This window comes from Saccopteryx leptura, chromosome 6 (genome assembly GCF_036850995.1).
Source record: "Saccopteryx leptura isolate mSacLep1 chromosome 6, mSacLep1_pri_phased_curated, whole genome shotgun sequence".
Taxonomy (NCBI): Eukaryota; Metazoa; Chordata; class Mammalia; order Chiroptera; family Emballonuridae; genus Saccopteryx; species Saccopteryx leptura.
In genome coordinates this window covers 4065544-4089363 of record NC_089508.1, presented here as the reverse complement: position 1 = coordinate 4089363, position 23820 = coordinate 4065544, and the positions used below count along the sequence as shown (strand labels likewise).

Genomic DNA, 23820 nt, shown 5'->3' with positions numbered 1-23820 from the left:
CCTCCTGGCCCAGGGTCCCTCCTGCCCCGCGGGTCCCTCCTGCCCCGCGGGTCCCTCCTGGCCCAGGGTCCCTCCTGCCCCGCGGGTCCCTCCTGGCCCAGGGTCCCTCCTGCCCCGCGGGTCCCTCCTGCCCCGCGGGTCCCTCCTGCCCTGCGGGTCCCTCCTGCCCCGCGGGTCCCTCCTGCCCCGCGGGTCCCTCCTGGCCCAGGGTCCCTCCTGCCCCGCGGGTCCCTCCTGGCCCAGGGTCCCTCCTGCCCCGCGGGTCCCTCCTGGCCCAGGGTCCCTCCTGCCCTGCGGGTCCCTCCTGGCCCAGGGTCCCTCCTGCCCCGCGGGTCCCTCCTGCCCTGCGGGTCCCTCCTGCCCTGCGGGTCCCTCCTGCCCCGCGGGTCCCTCCTGGCCCAGGGTCCCTCCTGCCCCGCGGGTCCCTCCTGCCCCGCGGGTCCCTCCTGGCCCAGGGTCCCTCCTGCCCCGCGGGTCCCTCCTGGCCCAGGGTCCCTCCTGGCCCAGGGTCCCTCCTGCCCCGCGGGTCCCTCCTGGCCCAGGGTCCCTCCTGCCCCGCGGGTCCCTCCTGCCCTGCGGGTCCCTCCTGCCCCGCGGGTCCCTCCTGGCCCAGGGTCCCTCCTGCCCTGCGGGTCCCTCCTGGCCCAGGGTCCCTCCTGCCCTGCGGGTCCCTCCTGCCCTGCGGGTCCCTCCTGGCCCAGGGTCCCTCCTGCCCCGCGGGTCCCTCCTGGCCCAGAGTCCCTCCTGGCCCAGGGTCCCTCCTGGCCCAGAGTCCCTCCTGGCCCAGGGTCCCTCCTGCCCCGCGGGTCCCTCCTGGCCCAGGGTCCCTCCTGCCCCGCGGGTCCCTCCTGGCCCAGGGTCCCTCCTGCCCCGCGGGTCCCTCCTGCCCCGCGGGTCCCTCCTGGCCCAGAGTCCCTCCTGGCCCAGGGTCCCTCCTGGCCCAGAGTCCCTCCTGGCCCAGGGTCCCTCCTGGCCCAGGGTCCCTCCTGCCCCGCGGGTCCCTCCTGGCCCAGAGTCCCTCCTGGCCCAGGGGCCCTCCTGGCCCAGGGTCCCTCCTGCCCCACGGGTCCCTCCTGGCCCAGGGTCCCTCCTGCCCCGCGGGTCCCTCCTGGCCCAGGGTCCCTCCTGGCCCAGGGTCCCTCCTGCCCCGCGGGTCCCTCCTGGCCCAGGGTCCCTCCTGCCCCGCGGGTCCCTCCTGGCCCAGGGTCCCTCCTGCCCCGCGGGTCCCTCCTGGCCCAGGGTCCCTCCTGCCCTGCGGGTCCCTCCTGGCCCAGGGTCCCTCCTGCCCTGCGGGTCCCTCCTGGCCCAGGGTCCCTCCTGGCCCGCGGGTCCCTCCTGCCTGCTTGGCCTCTCTCAGGGGTTCTCTGCACAGCCATCTTTCTCCAGGCCTCAGCTCACAATTCCTAACCTCCGTTTTCTCGTTTATACTAAGAACGGCATGCAGTCTGCTTGCTCTGTTCCCAGAGGGTCCACTTTTCTGTTGTGCGTCCACATATCCAGGGGAATCTCACACTGATCAAGCCATTGATTCACTGGTCTTGTTTGATCGGCCCTTCTTGGCTATTTCTAAAACATTAGTGCTGCAGCACGTATGTTAACCTAATTTTGTCCAGTTCAGAAAAGTAGGAACTGATTGGAGCCATGTTAAAGTCGTATGTTATAATTTGAGGGTACTTATTTCTCATTGAGGAGAATGGTGTTATCACATCCATTTTTCTGGGTCTTGTTTTCTGACTTTTTATAAGATTTTATGATTTTTCTTTTAAGTCTCTACCTTTTCATTAAACTTACTTCTAAGTATTTTATAGTTTTTGTTCCTCTTACGACTGGGTTATGTTTTTTCCAGTTTTGCTTCTAATTCTTGCCAATCTAATGAAGAGCTGTTGGTTTTTTGATACTTTCTAATTAATGTTTGTAATTTTTTTTACTAGAGTTTGCATATACAGTCCTGTCATTAGTAATTGGATTTCTCTCTTAATATACATGTCAACATATACTAGTTATTTTACCTTTAGGACCAGTGAAACGTAGATACCAGAAATGTGAGCAGGCCTCCCCATTTTCTCCCATTTTGGTAAAAGTTTTCAGCATTTCCTGGTTTCCTGTGAAAATGGCTCCTGGTTTCTGGTAACTCACCTCACCCCCCAGAGTGCCGCTGGTCCATGGTCCACCTTCACGTGGCTCTTACTGGCCCCGCGCTGGCTGGTTGGTGCCAGGCATTACTGCCGAGTTTTACCAGATGCTACATGACTTTTCTCCTTAAGATCCTAACATAGTAAATGTGTGTTGCTAGATTTTCTGCTTTTGAACCGTCCTTGCATGACTGGGACAAACCTCAGTATTGCCACGGTGTAGGACCCCTTTTACGTGGTTCAGCTTACGGATTTCCACCAGCGTCTCCACTTCTGCGTGTGCCCCGTGAGGCTGGCCCACGGGGTCTCCCTTGTGCATGCTGCGTGTGCCCCGTGAGGCTGGTCCACGGGGTCTCCCTCGGGCATGCTGCGTGTGCCCCGTGAGGCTGGCCCGCGGGGTCTCCCTTGTGCACGCTGCGTGTGCCCCGTGAGGCTGGTCCGCGGGGTCTCCCTTGTGCACGCTGTGTGTGCCCCGTGAGGCTGGTCCGCGGGGTCTCTCTTGTGCATGCTGCGTGTGCCCCGTGAGGCTGGTCCGCGGGGTCTCCCTCGTGCACGCTGCGTGTGCCCCGTGAGGCTGGCCCGCGGGGTCTCCCTCGTGCACGCTGCGTGTGCCCCGTGAGGCTGGCCCGCGGGGTCTCCCTCGTGCACGCTGCGTGTGCCCCGTGAGGCTGGCCCGCGGGGTCTCCCTCGTGCACGCTGCGTGTGCCCCGTGAGGCTGGCCCGCGGGGTCTCCCTTGTGCACGCTGCGTGTGCCCCGTGAGGCTGGCCCGCGGGGTCTCCCTTGTGCACGCTGCGTGTGCCCCGTGAGGCTGGCCCGCGGGGTCTCCCTCGTGCACGCTGCGTGTGCCCCGTGAGGCTGGCCCGCGGGGTCTCCCTCGTGCACGCTGCGTGTGCCCCGTGAGGCTGGCCCGCGGGGTCTCCCTCGGGCACGCTGCGTGTGCCCCGTGAGGCTGGCCCGCGGGGTCTCCCTCGTGCATGCTGTGTGTGCCCCGTGAGGCTGGCCCGCGGGGTCTCCCTTGTGCATGCTGCGTGTGCCCCGTGAGGCTGGCCCGCGGGGTCTCCCTTGTGCATGCTGCTGTCTGATCAGCTCCGAGCTCTTGATCTGGCACGTTGAGATATTTCCTGGAAGCACATCCTGCAGGTTTCTGCCTCTCTCTCATGCTGCCATCTGAGGCAGGGACCGTTCCTCAGTCATCAGACCTGAGGAATGTGTGTGTTCCAGGACACAGGGTTACAGGTCAACTCGGAGCTCGGTGGGCCTCGTGCTTCTCTCCGTGATAAATCTGTAAGTTTCTTCCATGCTGGGCTATTTTCGAGTAGATCATGTATTAACTCGTGCATTGTGTCTTTAACAAATCTTTTCATGTCTTCTACATCTGTGATGGTGGTGTCTCCTATGAGTTCATCTATCCTGTTGCTTTTTGTTTTGTTTTCAATATCATTCATTTTCTCTTTAATTACTTATTCTATTTTGTTTTATTCTTTTATTCATTGATTACATCAAATAAGAGTTCATTTACTTTTAGTTTGTTTTTAATAATAAAATAATCTAAAGTGGTATATTCCTGAGGATAACTTCAGCTATATATCAACAGATTATGGTTTTTTTAAAATTATAGATTTTTTTTAGAGTTTTTTTGAGGCATAATTTATATACTACAAGATTCACTCATTGTAATTGGAAATTTTAATTATTTTAACTAATGTGTAAAGTTGTACAGCTATTACCACAATCCGGTTTTAGAATATTTCCATCAAAAAGAAAGTTCCCTAGTGCCGTTGGCCATCAGCCCCTGCTCCTGTCCCAGCTCCAGGCTACGCTCACCTGCCTGCAGTCTCTAGATGGGCCTTTTTTTTCAGTGAAATCATGTCACGTGTAGCCTTTTACATCTGATGTTTTTGAGGTTCATTCACGTTGAGTATTTCGTTTCTTTTTAATGCTGAATAACAACCTATTATATGAACATATCCCACCTTTTGTTTATCCATTCACAAATCGATGGACATTTGAGTTGTTCTTTGGCTCTTCTGAATAAGGGTACCAGTCTTTGTTTGAATATATATTTTTCTCTGTCTTGGGTTGATACCTAGGAGTGGAATTGCTGTCTTGTATGGTAAGTTTATGTCTTTTAAGAAGCTTGCCAAACTGTTTTCCAAAGTGGTTGCACCATTGTACACGCCTACCAGACAGCTGAGAGGTCCAGGGCGCCCCCATTCTTGCCAGTGCTTGTTGTTGTCTGTCTCTGGATTACAGCCTTTCTTGTGGATGTGTGGTTATATCTCCTTGTGGTCTAATCTGCACTGCCCTAATGACTGCAGGTGTCACACATCTCGTGTGCCTGCTGAGATGTTAGAGGTCAGATTCCGATTTTTCTAGCAGGCTCTCTGTTAGGCACAGCACCCTGGGGTGGAAAGTCCCCCTCCCCCCATGGCAGTGTTTTCTTTGTTATAACCCAGCAGCACTGGTGCATGGATTTGTTCCTGGGCTCCCTGTCCCAGTGGTCTGCCTCACTCGTCTTGGCCCACTAACCGTCCTGTGGGTCTTGGTACAGGTAGGGTGAGCCCTTCAGCTTGTTCCTCATCATTTTCTTGGCTCTTTTCATTCCGTATGAATCTGAGAACCAGCCATTTCTCTAAGAAGTTCTGGTTTCTCTTAGTGAGGAATAGTATTTCAAGGCCCCAGTCTCCAGGTGCTGCAATTCTCGCTACTATTGGAATGGTTATCATTAGTGGGCCTTTTTAGTGCCCAAACTAGGAAATACATTTCTTCAGGATATAGCCCATTAGGTGTTATATTTTCAATTCAGATTTGGGTTGATAGGCATTTATTTTTCTATCTTACATCTCCTTTTTTGCCATATTAAGATTTCTGGTTCTCAAGGACTTCAGAGATGATAAAACTTAAGTATCAAATAATTATTCGTTTATTTTATCCCACCTGACACAAAATGTTCTCAGAAAAATAATACCAATATTATGACTGATGGGATGATTGGAAGGTTACATCTTATCCTATTTGTTGTTTCTTTTCTTCCCCACCCACCCCTGTGCAGACCTCGCTCCCGTGTGCGTGTGTGGTTGGTGCTCCCCACGGTCCTCACACGGACCCTCCTTGCTTGCTTGTCTTCCGAGGCTTGCTCTGGAGTGGGTTTCCGCTTCCAACTTCAAAGACCGTGTGGCTAGAAAACCCTGGGCTCTGTTCTCTTCATGAGTCTTACAGCTGTTCCTCCATCTCCTTCTGGAATAAAGCATTGCTGTCAGAAGCTGATGTCACCTTCATTTTCTGGCCCTTATGAGTTACTTGGTCTTTTTGCTTTCATGCCTAAATAGAGTTTTGGTTTTTTCTTTTTCTTTAAAGTCCAGTAATTTCAGAATGCATTATTCTGGGTTGGTGTTCCCACTTACCTGTCATGTTCCTTCGCTGTGTCGTAGCAGAATAGTCTGGACTTGTTATTGTGACGATTTGTTCTGTTTCCTGCTTTCCTTTTCTCCAGTGGGGACTTCTGTTGTGTAAATACTGAATCTTCTTCACCTCTTTTTATATTTCCTGTTTTTCTCTTTGTGCTCTTTATTTCTTTTTAATTTAAATTATTTTTCTTGACATGTGGTGGCGCAGTGGATGAAGCATCGATCTGGAATGCTGAGGTCCCCAGTTTGAATCCCTGGGTTTACCCAGTCAAGCCACATATGACAAGCAACTTCTTTCTTTCTTTATTTTTTATTTGTTTTATCACTTCTCAGCCTTTTGGCTAAGATCAAGTGTATTCTTATTTGTTTTTCTATTTAGTGAGAGGAAGGGAGACAGAGACAGACTCCCGCATGTGCCCAACCGGGATCCACCTGGCATGCCCACCAGGGAGCAGTGCTCTACTCATCTGAGGCCCTTGCCCTGTTGCAACCAGAGCCATTTATTTGGCTTGTGAGGCAGAGGCCATGGAGCCATCCTCAGTGCCCAGGCCAGTTCACTCAAATCGAGCCATGGCTGCAGGAGGGGAGGAGGAGAGAGAGAGAGAGAGAGACGCAAGGGGCAGGGGTGGAGAAGCAGATGGGCGCTTCTCCTGTGTGCCCTGACCAGGAATTGAACCCAGGACATCCACACGCCAGGCCAATGCTCTACCACTGATCCAACCAGCGAGGACTTTTACGTTGTGTTTATTTGCTCTTTTATTCTTTGCAGTTAATCTTTATTTTTGAAATTATTTTTTATTTTATTTTTAGTTCTTTACAGCATTATATTACCTATTTCCAAGTTTTTCTATTAAAAATTCATGTAGTCCTTTCACACATTATACTATTCCTTTAATGCAGTGGTAGTCAACCTGGTCCCTACCACCCACTAGTGGGCATTCTAGCTTTCATGGTGGGCGGTAGCAGAGCAACCAAAGTATAAATAAAAAGATAGATTTAACTATAGTAAGTTGTTTTATAAAGATTTATTCTGCCAAACTTAGGGAAAATCCAACATAAAGTACTTGGTAAGTAACTATTATTATATGCTTTAACTTGCTGTAACTCTGCTTTATAAATTTTATAAAGTAAAGTTACTTCCCTACTTTATAAATCACCATTACTGTGGAACCGGTGAGTGGTTAGAAAATTTTACTACTAAAAGAGATACAAAAGTAGGCGGTAGGTATAAAAAGGTTGACTACCCCTGCTTTAATGTCTTTGGCTCATCTTGAAATATTAAGTCGTAGTTTTTAATGTCTTTTGTGGGATATCTTTCTGACATGCTTTTGCTGTCTGCAAAGATGTCACCCTGTTCCTTGATCTTTTTTCTTATCACTCTGTGTAGGACTTGACTTTTATCCCCCCGTTGCACGTGCGCACGCGCGCGCGTGTGTGTGTGTGTGTGTGTGTGTGTGTGTGTGTGTGTGAGAGAGAGAGAGAGAGAGAGAGAGAGAGAGACACACACACACACACACACACACACACACACACATAGAGAGACAGAGAGAAAAAGATTAAAGGAGGGACCTGGGCTCTGGAACCCTAGCTTAGGTTACCGTATTTTTCACTCCGTAAGATGCACTTTTTTCCCCCAAAAGTGGAGGGGAAAATGCCTGTGTGTCTTATGGAGTGAAGAATATGGCATTTTATTAAATATTTTAACACATCATTTGGTTCAGAATTTTTTTTTTTTTTTTCCTTCTTAAAACCCTAGGTGTCTCTTATGATCAGGTGCGTCTTATGGTGCGAAAATACAGTATTTTCATGAAATTTTCAGATGGCGGAAATATCACCTTCTTAGCGTTCTGATTCAGTCTCTTCCTCGGCTTCTGTCTGGACCTGCTTTTCCCACTCATGTCTGTCCCCCTCTGCTCAGTTGGTGTTCTCCTCCCAGGAGTTTCTCCCCAGTCTGGAAAGGAGCCTCAGCTGCTGAGTTTGGAGGGTTCCTGGACCCACACGTGTTCAGCCCTTCAGACTTAGTCATGGCCACCTTGCTCTCACCCACTGGAGGTTACAGACCCTTCCGTTCACAGCTGCTGTTGGTGGGCTTACCCAGCTCTCTGATTGTTTCCAAGCTGCAGGCCAGTCTGGCTTCTCTGTCACCTGCGTATAGCACACAGGTCTGCTAGCTGCGGGTAGGCTGTCCCCAAATTCTTACATGTATGTGAGGACACATTTTCAACTAATATTTGGTTGTAGGTGTTGGTCATGGGCTTCTGATTTTGCCATCCTAATTGCTCTGGATGATTTTACGCAAGAATTTGGAGAAGTTAAAAAACTATGCTATACTTCTTTTACTATATAATTGCCAAAACCTGGAAGCACTAAGATGGTGTTCAGTTGTTGAATGGATAAACTGTGGTTCATCCAGACAGTGAAATACTGTTCATCAATAAAAAGAAATGAGCTAGTCCCTGGCCTGTTGGCTCAGTGGTAGAGTGTCAGCCTGGCATGTGGAAGTCCCAGGTTCGATTCCCGGCCAGGGCACACAGGGCCCATCTGCTTCTCCACCCTTTCCCCTCTCCTTTCTCTCTATCTCTCTCTTTTTCTCCCACGGCCAAGGCTCCACTGGAGCAAAGTTGGCCCAGGCACAGAGGATGGCTCCATGGCCTTCGCCTCAGGCGCTAGAGTGACTCCGGCCACAACGGAGCAACAACCCAGATGAGCAGAGCATTGCTCCTATAGTGGGCCTGCTGGGTGGATCCCGGTTGGGCGCATGCAGATGTCTATCTCTTTGTCTCCTCGCTTCTAACTTTGGGAAAAAAAAAAAGAAATGAGCTATCAGGCCATGAAAAGGTTCCATGGTGGAACCTTAGATACATATTCATCAGTGAAAGAAGCCCATCTGATAAGGCTGCGTTCTATACGATTCCAGCTATGTAACATTCTGGAAAAGGCAAAACTATGGAGACAGTAAAAAGACCAGTGGCTGCCAGGCATCTGGAGGAGGGAGAGGAATAGAAGTAGCACAGGGGAGTTTTCGGGCAGGGATGCCGTAATTGTAAGCACACCGATGGCATTTTGCGTTTGTTGGAACCCACAGGATGCACAACAGAGTGAATCCTAATGTAAGCTGTTATCTTCAGTTAGTTATACTGTTCCTTAATAGTAACAAATGCGCCACAATGCGAGAGGTTAATAATAGAGGAAACTGAGGGGGGTGTACTTTACATTGAATTTTTCTGTAGACCTAAAAATTAACGATCTTTAATTAAACTAATTAAATTTAGTTTAATTTTTAACTAAAAATTAAAGTTTGTTAATTTTTTTTAGAGAAGTGCTGCTGTTGGATATTTGCATCCCAACCTTTCTAAATCTTCCAGAACTGTGTTCTGTTTTGTCACTGACCACTTAGATTAACCCACCTATTGATCCCTTTATCCTTCATTCCTTTTTACAACTTGGACTTTCTGGATCTCAGACACTCGGGACCGTTCTTCTTCTGTTTAAACACATCATTTGCAATTTTCTTTAACCACAGTCTGCTGGTGGCAAAATCTGGGATTTGTTTATCTGGAAAAGTCTTTATTTTGCCCTCATTCTTGAAACATCCTCACTGAGTATCAAATTGTAGGTTTTACTGTCTTCCTTCAGGACATTGCAGTTAAACATTGTGGGTAAACATTTGTTGGCTGTTGACCTCTTCCCTTAGTATTGAGAAGCCAGAGTCAGTCTTTGAAGGTGTTGGGATTTCCGGCCACTTTTCCAATTTTTATGCCGTTGATTTTTCAGTACTTCTAGTGCAGGTGTCCAAGGGGGTTTCTTTTGATCAGTATTTTTGGGGATTCATGCTGAATCTGTGGATTGTTGTATTTCCTCAGTAGTGGAAAGTTCCAGCCGTTATTTCTTCAGTTATTATCTCTACATTAGTCCCTTTCCTTTCATTGGCTCTAATCAAGCATGCATTGACCTTTTTCATCTACTGTCTTTTAGTCTTCATCTGTATTTTTCAGCCTTCTTGTATGCCAGTTGTGTTCTTTTTTTAAGTTAGAGGAGGGGGAATAGAGAGACAGACTCTCACATGCACCCCGACCAGGATCCACTTGGCGACGCCGTCTGGGGCCAACGCTTGAACCAATCAAACCACTGGCTGCGAGAGGAGGAGAGAAGCAGATGGCCACTTCTCTTGTGTGCCCTGACCAGCCCAAGACGTCCACACACCAGGCTGACGCTCTGTCCACTGAGCCGACTGGCCTGGGCCACCAGTTATATTCTTGATCAGAGAGTCTCAACATTATCCATAGCGAGGGCCATTTTTCTTTTTTCTTTTTTTAAATATATAAGGTCTACCGGAAAGTTTTGTCCGTTTCTATCACGAGTTTCAACAGGTAAAGCACATGTTTGTTTGGTGCATGTGTGCCTCTCTATTTTTCTCACTTAATGTATACATACTGACATAGCAAATTAACTAAAACAAAGTTGATTCACGTTAGTCTTATGTGTGAAGCGATAGTGTACCCATGGCTACAGATAAAGTTCATTTACACCACTGTAATTTTTATGAATTTCAACAAGGAAGAAATGCTACAGAAGCATGTCTGTCACATCCACCATATTCCCTGGACTTAGCACCCTCCAACTATCACTTGTTTTTGTCCTTACAAAATTTTTTGAAGGGCAAAAAATTCAAAAATGAAGAAGATATCAAACAAGCACTGGTTCAATTTTTCGCATTAAAAGATAAAAAACATTTTTCAAAAATGGGATATACAAATTGCCCTCATGCTGGCAAGAAATCATTAGTAATAATGGCATTTATATTATTTAATAAAGTTTATTGACAGTAAGAAAAATTTGTATTTTCTTTTATTCCAAAAATGGACAGAACTTTCCGGTAAACCTTATATATAGAAAGAGACAGGAAGGGAGGGAGATGAGGAGCATCAACTCCTACTTGCTTCACTTTAGTTGCTTATTGATTGCTGCTCATTCATGCCTTGACCAGGGGACTCAAGCTAAGCCAGTGACCCTTGCTCAAGCCAGTGACCTTGGGTTCCACCAGCAGCCTTGGGATCACGTTGATCCTGTGCTCAAACCGACGACCCCGCACTCCAGCTCCCAGCCCTGCGTTCTAGCCAGTGACTTTGGGGTTTGGAACCTAGGCCCTCAGTGTCCTGGGCTGATGCTCAATCCACTGCATCACCACCAGTCAGGCCATTTTCTTAGTTTTCAACTCATCATGGACTAATACCCTCAAAAAATACATTGAAAATAATTTACTATAAAAATGAAATATAATATACAACCACAGATTACTTTATTAATATAGTCAGTAGACTTAAAATTACCTTGTTAAATTGCTATCCAAATTTCCAAACCCTGTTTGCAGTTTCTGTTACCTCATAAAAAATCTTTAGGTCAGTCTAACATGTATTTTGCCAAACCCATCTGTTGAGCTTTTAATTTTAGATACACTTTTTGTTCATGGAAGTTCTGTTTTTATTTTTTATTTTTCTTAAGATTTTATTTATTGATTTTACAGAGAGAAGAGGGGGCAGAGCAAGAAGTATCAAGTCATAGTTGCTTCACTTTAGTTGTTCATTGATTGCTTGTCATAAGTGCCTTGACTGGGCAAGCCCAGGGTTTCAAACCAGCAACCTCAGTGTTACAGGTCGATGCTTTATCCAGAGCACCATCACAGGCCAGACGAAGTTCTGTTTTTAATATGCACTATGATTTTTTTAAATATTCTCCTGTTCTCTTACAGATACCATAAAACTTGTCATTTCTTTAAGTATAGTAGTCACAACTGCCTTATACATAGTCTCTGTCAGATAATTCTAGTACCTGAAGTTTTGGTCGTAGCTGGCTCATGATGTCTTATTTCCTTGTGTACCTATTTTCTATTCTGTGCTGGTCATTGTCATCAAATATTTGAAATCATTTGAAACTTAGAATGAAAGTATCTTCGACAAGGATTTCTGTTTGCTTCTGCCAGATACCTGGGGTCACTACCAGTCTGGTAGTGCCAGCAAACCACAACGCCGGTTACGACTAGTTAAATTAACCATGCCAGTCATCCAGTAAAACATCCCACGTATTTCCTGTGGTCTGGTAAACGGAAACATTTCTGTATGGAATACATAGAGATGACACCCTGTAACTCGGAAAAGTGTCGTTGTGGGAGCTGCTCAGTTTTACCCGGTGGTAGCGGCACGACAGATTGAGATTTCCATCACATGGTGATGTTTTTCTTTACAACTCAGAAGGTACTGGTGGTGATCTGCAAGGTATGTTTTGACATCCCGCCAGGGTCTGTTCCCTGTCTACCACATGCTCATGCCTTACACGCCATTTGATTATCCTCGCCCATCAGTTTCACCAGAGATTTCAGTGTTTAACCCGGCATTCCTGTGAAAGCAGAGCTGTGTCTCACCAGCTCTCCAGCTGGTGAGATGTGTGGTCATCTTACACGGAGTTCCTACCGGAGAGTCAGGCAGGCTTCGTCCTTTGCCTTTTAGCTTACTTACCATTTTTCCTCAAGTGGTGAAAACTAAAGTTTTTTTTCTGGCTTTCTCGTTTTTCAATATTATAGACTCATGTAGTTCATTGAATCAGTGTTTTAATCTACTAAAATCATTCATTTTTCTGATGTGCAGAAGCATAATTTTAACCACTCTGTGCCCTTTAGGCTAGCTCCCGTGTATTTTTTTTCTTAACATGGCTTTATTTATATGTGATTTCTTGATTTCCAAACAGTAAGATGTCCTTTAGGCTTGTTTGAACCTTCTCTGCCCCAGACTTGGACTCAGCCATTGTTCAAGGAGCCCTGATATTTTTTAGTGGAGAATGGTAAGAAGCCAGAATCTGGGACTACAGGTGCTGTTGCTACTGGGCTGTCATTGCTAAACAGTACTTCAATTAAAGAAGCTAGAACACAAATCTATATTCTTAGTCATGCATTTATACAGATATTTCTAATTCAACTTTAACGTAGTTCTCGCTTGTTCTTGAGCTTTTATCATCTTATCTCATTGTCTTACACTGAAAGTCTTGATTTCTAACATTGTTGAGATAATTACTGCTGTATCCTATTAAAACAATTCAGAGTAACAATATTGATACTGATACTATAACGAACAGAAGGGACTTGAATTGGCTTGTTTCATTGTTGGTGTTTTTATTGGGATCCCAAGAAATTTAAAAACATCCAGGGAGGGTTTGCTGACATTCACGGCCTCCTGAGGGAGTGCACTGCATCTTTGATTGTTCAAGGCCGCTTTCGGTTTCCTTTAGGGTGTTTTTAAAAAGTTTCCGTCTGGTGGGTTTTGCATATTTCTTAGTAAGTGTATGCCCAGATGTTCTACTATTGTTCCTATAAATGGGGTCCTCTCTCCCATTATTCTTCCAGCTAGCTGCTAATTATTTGCATGAAGGCTATAGATTTGTGTCTTTTGCGTCTGCTCCCTTATTGAATTGTCTTACTGTTTGCAGTGGTTCTTGGGTTGATTCTTTTGGATGTTCCAGGTGCACCTGAAGATAATCTCACCTCTTTGTTCATAAGTCTTCTACCTCTAGCATCTTTCTCTTGAGTTGACTGAAAATTCCAGTAAGAGGTTCCATGTGGTGGTGCAAGTGAACATGCTGGCCTTGTTCCTGACTTTCATGGAAATGGAAGCTTAATTTTTAACAACCATTCATTATTCCATTCCGTGGGAACCACAGGTTTTCAGCTACTGTAAACCGTGCTGTAATGGGAGTCTTTCGTTCTCGCTCACATCTTTACATCTCTCCGGAAGCTGGCCTCAAGGAACAGAAGCACCGGATTGAAGACCATGTGTTTTCAAGATCCCTTTTTATGCACACTGCCCAGAGAGGTGGCCCATGCACATTCTGCCTGGAGGATGGGAAATGCCTGTCCCGTTGTACCTGCCCAGCACTAGAGTCCTTGAAAAGCTTTAGTCATTATTTGTTAAGTGGAAAAGAGTATTCTCTATTTTTTATTTCTTTTACAGGCTGGTGAAATAAGTCAAAGAAATACAAACACCATATGGCTTCACTTATATGTGGAATCTAATAAACAAAGCATGAATGGACTCCGAGACACAGAGGACAAACCGATGGTTGCCAGAGACGGGGGGAGAGACAGTGAGGGGTGAGGGGAGACAGGGGAGACAACGGGCAAGATAGTTGAAGGGGATTGAGAGGCGCAAACTTCCATTTATACCATAAATAGGTCAGGGGACATAGTCAGTAATATTGTAATAACTTTTTATGATGACAGATAATTACTAGACTTAGCTTGATCATTTCATAAGGGATGAAAATGTCAAATTACTATGAAACTAACATAATATCATATGTCAACTGTATTTCAATAATTTTTTTTAAGTGAGGCTGAATGTTACCTCCGGGCCTTGTTCATTTGAAGCTTTTTCTGAAGTGTAGTTCCTTTAACATTTTTGGTCTCGAAAGGAAAAGTGTTACATGTTGAATGAAGAGATCACTTTTTTGAAATGACTTCTGGGAGGAGGTAAATTAATTATGGGCTCTGTTTCTTGAGGCATTGTCCCTGTTTAACAAAAGAGAGGCCTGGGAGAAGTCACAGTTATAGTAGAACAAGGTAGGACTTAATAAGATTAACTAGAGACCCTGGGGCAGAAATTTAGTTGGTAAATATTTGACTTTTTGTGAAAGAAGTTGCCATATTGCTGTTGGAAGAAGTTGCTTGAATGTTTAAAAATTGGCTTTTGAATGGCATTTAAAATTTTACATTTCTTGCCCCCCTTTTGTGAAAATATAATCCTTCTACCTCATTCAGCACAATATTTTTTTCCTGATATGTGTGAAAATTTTGCCACCACATGAGTTGTTTTCCTGCCTAGAATATGAATTTTGTAGCCGTTTGGAGGCACTCATCCTCTCGCCTGTAAGGTGAATAACAGAAATAGAGAAGGAAGGTCCGGAGCAGGAACTGCGTCCACCATTCTCTTCTGTGGCCCAGTCGTGTCTGCTATCCTGTTTCATTTTCTCTGTCTTCTCCTGACACAAAAATGAGAGGGAGCACCCCGGGCATGGTGAGGCAGGTGCCAGCTCCCAGCAGGTATCCGCTGACCACCGCGTCGTGTGGAGCGTGGGGAGGTCATCGGATGGTGATGCACCCAGAGATCGCCCTTGCCCTCAGGAGCAGACAGACCGGACCACCCTCCCCTCCGTGGCTGTCCACTCCAGCCCTCTGGGCTGCATTCTGGCAGCAGCTGGGCAGCGGCAGTGCCAGCAGGGCGGCTTTTGTGAACAAGTGAGAGCTGGTCTCCTGTCAGACAGCCTGAGCCCAACCGCAAGCCACAGCCGGCCGCGCCCCCACAGGCCACAAACACGGCTGGTGCTCGGGGGAGTGTCAGGCTTCTGCCTGTCATACTCTGCCAGACCCTCCGGCAGGACCTGGGTGTGGTGTCAACTGGCAGCTGTCACCGCACAGGGAATGTTTAGCTCAGGCCTTCCCCAGAGCTCACCTGGGTTCCTCCCAGCACCGTACACCTTACACCTTACACCTGCGTTCAGCGCGTGCCCTCTCTTTCTCCCTTTCTCCCCTCCCCCCCCCCCCACACACGCATGTGTGCACACGCGCACACTGTGTTCCTAGGATGGTCCCATCCTCAGTCCCATCCCTCCGGGCGCCAGGGGCCTGGCTTTCCTGGGTGTCCTGCCTTCCCAGAGGCAGCCTCCTGCGCTCTGGTTCTGTCTCCCCAGTGTCTCCTGAACCGCCTGACTCGGGCCTACCTCCCCTTTTTATAATTGTGGTAAAATCTACATAGTATAATATTGGTCATTTTAACCATTTGTAAGTGTACAGTTCAGTGACATGAATATATTTGCAAGGCCCTGTCCTCATTACTGCTACCTCTTCACCATCCCCACCAAACCCTGTGTTATTAATCCATCCCCCCAGCCCCTGACAGCCACCATTCTGTCTCTGATTTCAACTCCCCTAAGTCCCTCATAAATGGATCATATGCGTCTGTCCTTTTGTGACCGGCTTATTTCACTTAGCACGATGTCTGCAAGGCTCCTCCACATGGTAGCATCTGTCAGGACCGCCTGCCTTTTTGAGGCTGAGTAGCACCCCTGTGTGAATGGACCACAGCGGCTCTACCCTCATCCGTCCTGGACACGTGGCTGCAGAGCGCTCTGCAAGCGCTGCTCCACCACCACTCGTGTTGCTGTTGTCCGAAGCGCCACCTGTGGGCAGAGGCGGTCTCATGTCTGTGGTGGTTCCCAGTCCAGCATCTGCCAAGGGCCCACGAAACGTGTTTTGCTGAAGAAATGCAGAATGCCTCCAGCCCTCTGCCCAGTTTTCCCGCAGAAACGCTGTGGCATCCCCGCTCATGGGCAGGTCCTGTCCGGCCTCACCACTCCCTCTGCTCACATTCTTCTTTGGGAAGCGGTTTGTCGCTGAGAGTTGGCACGAAAGCACTTTGCATGTGTCCTCTGTACATTCTGTGGACTTCCCGCCCTCCCAGGACAACGAAGGGCCGAGGGGCCGGCCTAGCTCTAAGGAGTTCCCAGCCTAGGCCCCCCATCAGCGCCCAGGGGAAACTTGCCCTGACCTCCGCCAGCCTGTCCTGGGCATGAGCTCGCCCGCCCTTCCTGGTCGCAGGACTCCAATCAACCAGCGCTGTCCCTTTGTCCTTGCTGTTGGCAGCAGGAAGTCCCCTGGCAGCCTTTGAACACAGCTGAATGCCAGGTATCTTTGATCTGCCTAAGGAAAAAGTCTATTTTAAACTGTAAGTGAAGCCAAATTTTTTAGGTTAGATTCTTACCCAACAAGACACAGTCGTCATGCTCAGTTTCCAGTTAAAGTGGCACCAGCGCCTGCAGTTACGACAGCAGTTCTCTAGGTCCAGAAAAACGGCGGTCTCTTAAGGAGACAACCGTAAAACTTCTTCCCTAAAATGTGAGTCTATTTAATTTGCCTACAGAATTGCTTGGGGATGCGAAAAATAAAACCTTCAGCTGAATTTAGAAATGAAAATTTGACCCTGACCAGGCAGTGGTACAGTGGATAGAGCAGGGGTCCTCAAACTACGGCCCGCGGGCCGCATACGGCCCCGAGACCATTTATCCGACCCCCGCTGCACTTCCGGAAGAGGTACCTCTTTCATTGGTGGTCAGTGAGAGGAGCACATTGACCATCTCATTAGCCAAAAGCAGGCCCATAGTTCCCATTGAAATACTGGTCAGTTTGTTGATTTAAATTTACTTGTTCTTTATTTTAAATATTATATTTGTTCCTGTTTTGTTTTTTTACTTTAAAATAAGATATGTGCAGTGTGCATAGGGATTTGTTCATAGTTTTTTTTATAGTCTTGCTCTCCAATGGTCTGAGGGACAGTGAACTGGCCCCCTGTGTAAAAAGTTTGGGGACCCCTGGGATAGAGTGTCAGACTGGGACGCTGAGGACCCAGGTTCAAAACCCTGAGGTCACTGGGTTGAGCGCAGGCTCATCCGGCTTGAGCAAGGCTCACCAGCTTGACCGCATGGTCACCAGCCTCAGCACAGGATCATAGACAGGACCCCGTGGCCACTGGCTTGAGCCCTAAAGTCACTGGCTTGATCCCAAGGTTGCTGGGTTTAGCCCAAGGTCACTGGCTTGAGCAAGGGGTCACTCTGCTCTGCTGTAGCCCCCCCCCCCCCGTGAAGGCACACATGAGAAAGCAATCACCTAAGGTGCCGCCACTATGAGGTGATGTTTCTCATCTCTCTCCCTGTCTGTCCCTGTCTCTCACTAAAAAAAAAGAAAAAGAAAAAATGAAAATTTGAAAGTTTTACTAAGAAATGCTCCCTAGAAAGAAAATCAGTGGGAGGTATTTATAGGCGGTTTGTTTTTAAAGTCCAAAACAAAGTGACAGAGGGACCAGAGAATAAAGGATTCCTCCTTTCTAAACCTTGGTTTCTGTGCAACACGGAGACGTGTGTTTGCCGTGTTGGGTGGAAACGCAGAGAACTGGGACTTGGCCACCTCAGGTTCTGGAAGGCACCCTGCCCTGAGCCCACACGCGCCATCTCTCAGTTAGCTCATGCCCTGCCCAGTGCGCCGTGGTGGCAGGGCGGAGAGGAGCTGGTGTTACAGATAGGTGGTGAGGCCACCAGAGGGCTGGGAGGGCCCATCACAGTGATACTCACTAAGTGCCTGCTGGGAGACGGATGGACTGGGCTTCTGTGTTGGGGGTGGTGGGTGCTCTCCAGGTGATGACATGGTGCGTTTCTCTGAGTTCTGTGCTACGGGGAAGACGTTTACGAGTAACAAGGGCGTGTTGTAGGTCAGAATTGGGCATTGCTTCTTGGTTTGTCCCTTCATTCTCTTGGTATCTTGGGCCGCACACTTCTGCGCTGAGCGCCGCCTAGGGGCTGGGCGGGGAGAGAGCCTGGGCCCCGGAGGGAAGAGAGCCGCTGGGTGGCTGTGCCACACCCCGCCCTGCAGCCTGAGGGGCCATTCTGCAGCCTCAGTGTCCTCTGCCTCACGCACTGCGCCCCTCTCAGCAGGAGTGGTGCCTGGCGTTTGGTTGGATCCTGCCTGGGTGGCAGCTGCTTTCTCTCAAGCTCTCCACTTCGCCTCAGCGGGGTCAGGTACTCCACCGTGACATTGGTGTCTCCTGACAGGCGGGGAGGTGGGGGCATCCCGTCACCCCCCTGTACAGACGAGGGAAGACATCTAGCCCCCCAGGGCTATGTAAGGCAGCCTCTCCTGGAGCAGATGATGGAAATCAATCGCGTCCCAGTGCCCGGGGCACAGCTGCATTGCGAGCCTCTCTTGGGTGCCACTGCCAAGTCCTTGTTTCCTGGGGGCCTACATGAGCACTAGGTTCCCCACAGCACAGTCGCCCGTAACTAAGGTGACCAATCGTCCTCCTTTAGGGAGGAAGTCCTTCTTTTGTAAGTTCCATCCTCCCTCGAAAAGTGTCCTCCTACATGACCTTTTTGATATTGGAAGACTAATTTGTAAATGTCCATATTCGATTGATGCAGAGTCGATCCATTGCGTGTATTTGTATTTGACATGACAATTCGTGCAGCGAGATGCAATTATGAGACGCATGCGCTCCGCACGGGAGATCTTGAGAGAGCGCACAACATACCGAGTGCGCAAATGGCTTTGTGTACTTCTTACTGAAACACAACACGGCACATACAACATTGTAGACTCACGATTCTTTCTTTCTCAGTGAATATTCAATCATAAACAGGTAAGAACAATTCACGTTTTATTAATTCATTATCTATTTAATAATTTCCAAATGCATATAATTTAATTTACAAGTATTTTCCCAAAATTCGAGTTTAAAGTGGAAATCTAACCTCAAATCATATCTATTAATAATGCATTTTGATTAAATAGTTGCATAAAACAGACGATTTTTAATTAGAAAATGATAAATACACCCGATTATCACTCCAAATTAGTGGTTTTGTTTGATATTTAGTTTTACTAAAATGAGTACTTTTTTTACAATTATTATTAAAAATTAATAGGCATGTAAGCATAATTACAATATAAAATACAAATGTTTTTATTATGCATTTATCATACTATAGTGTATTATTGTTGCAATGAATAAAATGTTTCTTTTATTTACAATATTGTTTTCTTCAATTTATTTTTGTCTTTCTTTTCACTGTATAAAAGTTGATCACCTCACCATAGCTGATCCTTCAAGACGGGGAGTGACGTCCCGTGACTCGTTAGTTCAGTTTGTCCTGCTCGCTTTAGGCTAGTCTTTGCTGTGTTTTACGTGCGAGCTCTCCTCCGTGCGTTCAGCGCGTCTTTCGTGTCCTGCTGGCCGGCTCTCCGCCACAGCCCTGTCTCTGTTCTTAGCGCGCCCTGAGAGGCGGCACGCAGCAAGGACTCTCTGCACTCTAACTTTGTGTGTCTTTTCAAAAATTGTTGCTTTTCATTTTCATGAAAGTATTATATGCTTATTTTAGCAATACAGAAAAATGCAGAGGTTTCATAAAGAAAACCCATTTTTAGCCCTAACACTCAACAGTAACTGCTGTTGATATTTGGGGAGTCTTTTTTTTTAATGATTATACTATTTTTTTTAAATTACATGTTTTCACTTATAATTTTGTTTTATAAATTTAGAAATACTTTTGATGGATGTGCAGTATTTTAGTGTGTGGTATAATCCCTTCAAAGTAAAGTAGTTCTGATGATTTAAAATCATAAATAAAATTGTGGTGCTCTTAAAAGAAATAAAATATTTAGGAATTAAGCAATTAAGTGAAAGAGTTGGACATTGAAACCTACACCATATTGCTGAAAGACATTGAAAAAGACACAAATATATAGAAAGATGCCTGTGTTTGTGGATCAGAAAGTTAACATTGTTCAGATGTCACTATTGCCCAATGGGATCTATAGGCTCGATACAATTTCTGTCAAAATTCTGAGAGTTTGTTTTTTTTACCAAAATAGAAAAATCCATCCTAAAATTCACGTGGACTCTCAAAAGACCCTGATAGCCAAGCAATCTTGGAAAAGATGAGCAAAGTTGGAGGTCTTACACTTTCTGATTTCAGAGCCTATTGCAAAGCTACAGAATAGCATGGTATCCGCATACAGACACATAAAACAATGGAATAGAACAGAGAGCCCAGACATAAATCTGCACACATATGGTCAGATAGTTTTCAATAAGGGTGCCACCCTTCACAAGGACAGGACAGTATCTTCAAGAAATGGTTTTGGGAAAACTGGATATCCATGTGCAAAAGAATAAAGTTGGATCTTTACCTTACACCACACACAAAAATTTACTCAAAGTGGATCAAAGACCTAAATGTAAGAGCCAAGACTATAAATTCTTCATGGAAAACATAGAAGAAAAACTTTATGACATTGGATTTGTCTGTAGTTTTGGGGTATGTCACCAAAAGCACAGGCAATAACAAAATAAAAGGATAAATTAGACTACAGCAGTTTAAAGCTTCTGTGCACCAAAGGATACAATCAACAAAGTGAAAAGGCAACCCACAGAATGGAAAATACATTTGGAAATTATTTATCTGATAATAGATTGATATCCAGGATTTATATAGAACTCCTACAACTCAATAATAAGAGAATAAACAATCCTGTTTAAAAATGTGTACAGAACTTGAATAGACAGTTCTTCAGAGAAGATATACAGATGACCAATGAACCCATGAAAACATCCACAACACTGGTCATTGGGAAGATGCAAATCAAAGACCACAGGGAGATACCACTTCACACCCATTAGGCTGGCTACTGTCAGAAAAGAGAAAGCCTTGGTGAGGACTTGGAACACCTGGAAGCCTTGTGCGCTGCTGGAGGGAATGTGACATGGTGTGGCTGCTGTGGGAAGCTGCATGGCGGTTCCTCAGAAAGTTAGAAATAGAAATACTATGCGATCCAGCAGCTCTGCCTCTTGGAATGTCCCCAAAAGAATGGAAAGCAGAGACTTAAACAGATGCTCGTCTACCCACGGTATAGCAACATTATTTACGTGGGCCAAAAGGTGGAAGCAAACCAGTGTCCATCGGGATGAATGGGACGAGATGTGGTCTATCTATACAGTGAAACAGTATTCAGCCCTGAAAAGTAAGGAAATTCTGACAACCTGGATGAACCTCGAGGACATGATGCTGAGAAATAATCTAGGCGCAGAAGGACCAGTTCTGTGTGATTCTACTTATAGTCAGACTTGTAGCCAGGAAGTAGAATGTTGGTTGCGGGGGTGGTGTTGGTGGGGACTGAGAGTTAGTGTTTATTGGGGACGGAGTTTCTGATTTCCAAGATGAAAAGGGTTCTGTGGGTGGATGGATGGATGGTGGTGATTGCACAATATGAATGTTAGTGCCACTGAACTGTGCACGTAAAAATGGTTAAGATGCTAAATTGTACGTTATGTGTATTTTACATTTCCAGACTGTGGCTTCTACATTTCTAGAATGGACTCTTAGAAGTAAAATTACTTGAAGAATCTTGACACATATTACCAAATTATTTTCCAGAAGGATTAAAACAATTTATATGGTTACAGCTTGCCTTTACCAGTATTGAATAATTATCATTCTTAAAAATTATTGCTGATTAGATAGGTAAGGAAATACTTTTGCATATTGTTGATTGGTTATAGTTCTTTTGTGAACAGACTCATTTAAACAGTGAGGCCTGTTTTATTCCTGTAGTTAATAACTATAGTATGTTATTAACTCCTTGCATTTGTAGCATTTATATTTCCTTTTTGTTTTTCAGAGGGAACATACAGAAATATGTAAACTCTTTAATGTGAGCAGTATCTTTTAGGGGTTCACTGTTTTTAAATGTTCTTTTCTGCTTGAGAATCGATGTGCACTTCCCTTTTCTTCTGAAGGCTGTGGAGACCTTAGGGTTGTCGTTTCAAATAGTAAATGACTATTTAACCCAACTCAGATCTTATTTTGGTATGAAGTTAAGAAGACTTCGGTTGGCCCTGGCTGGTTGGCTCAGTGGTAGAGCGTCGGCCTGGCGTGCAGAAATCCCGGGTTCGATTCCCGGCCAGGGCACACAGGAGAAGCGCCCATCTGCTTCTCCACCCCTCCCCCTCTCCTTTCTCTCTGTCTCTCTCTTCCCCTCCCACAGCCAAGGCTCCACTGGAGCAAAGTTTGCCCGGGCGCTGAGGATGGCTCTGTGGCCTCTGCCTCAGGCGCTAGAATGGCTCTGATTGCGGCAGAGCGACGCCCCAGATGGGCAGTACATCGCCCCCTGGTGGGCATGCCGGGTGGATCCCGGTCGGACGCATGCGGGAGTCTGACTGCCTCCCTGTTTCCAGCTTCGGAAAAATACAAAAAAAAAAAAAGAAGAAGACGACTTCGGTTGACTTTGTTCCCCACAGATAGCCAACCAGTCACCTAACTAATCTTCCCCTTTCCACTGATTTGAGGTTCATTCTTTATTATAATATTGCATGGATACGTTTCTGGGTTCGGGGCTCTTGCTTCTGTCTCATGATTGTGCCTCCTCAGCCCGTGCCAAACCGTCGTTGACTCACACGCTTTATGGCTGGTAGGACTGGCCTTTCCCATGGGGAGTGTTCTAATTCTTCTTATTTTTCCTAGTGAACTTCAGGATTATTTTGTGAAATACCCAGGAAAATAAAGAGACCTAGGTGAATTTTGACCATAAACCAATTTGAAGAAGAATTATGAGGCTTCCAGTTCAGAAACATACCTTACCTTTCTTTGTTCAAGTTTTTTTTTTTCTTCTCCATGTTATTGATTTGCTTGTTTCTATTTTAGAGTGTGTTTCATTGGTGATTTTCAGATCACATAGCCTTTGAGTTCTTGAAAGAACTACTTTATATGCATAAGGCTTCTAAAGAACACGAGGAACCACTAAGAAAGTTGAGATCCTTTGATCTGAGACCGTCAGGAAAAAAGTGTCGGGAAGCGTCCTCATTTTTCCTTTGACTCCTTATCTGTGTGTTTTATACAGAGAGTCTAGGAGTGTTCTTCCCCCTTATTTCTGCATTTCAATTCTTCAGTCCAGTCTCAGGACAGGCACATTTCCCATCTCATCTCAGATGAAAAATGGAAGTATTTGAGGGCCAGTCTTGTCTTTTCACAGTGCAGGCCTGCAGTAAGCGTGAGCTTCCAGACCCGCGGCTGGGCCTCCAGCATGCCTCCCTCCTCATTGCACTCAGGTCTGAGTTCATCCAGCATCGCCTCCTGGGTGAGGGGGCGAGGGGAGCCCTAGGGAGGGAGTCCCGGGGAGCCCCCTCTCCTGCCTCCGATGAACCCCACAGGCCGGCAGCCAGAATCCAAGTTCACATCACCGGACTCCGAGCACTGGCGGTGGCCGTGAAGCCGCGTTTGCGGCTGAGATGGCCCAGGCCCCGGGCAGGCGAGAGGCCCCTCGCTGGCACTCGCACCATGGCAGCCAGGGTCCTGTGGCCAGCTGTGGACTCCAGCTGTGGGCTCCAGCTGTGGACTCCAGCTGTGGACTCCAGCAGCATACCGAGCTCTGGGGGAAGAGGGGCAGGCGTGGGGTTTGGTGTACTTTTACTTGGTTTTCTATTTGATGGCTGTTGATACACAAGTAAAAACTACATTCTTAGTAGTGGTAGTTCAGGGAGACTTAATAAGCACCCCTAAATCATCCTACCGTGATGTGGAAGCACGCCGGCCCACAGGCATGACCGGGGCCCTGGTCGTGCACCAGTGCTTCTCCCAGTTGTGGACTGTGTGTAGGACTCACACGTGAGCGCGTGGGGTGGGGTGGGGGGCGCCGTGT

General features: G+C 46.8%; 1 protein-coding gene across 2 annotated transcripts in view; it reads left to right on the top strand.

Annotated features, from left to right (window-relative positions):
• The window catches only part of PPP2R5C (protein phosphatase 2 regulatory subunit B'gamma), a 162051-nt gene that overhangs the window by 21689 nt on the left and 116542 nt on the right, over positions 1-23820 (top strand). The window lies entirely within an intron of this gene.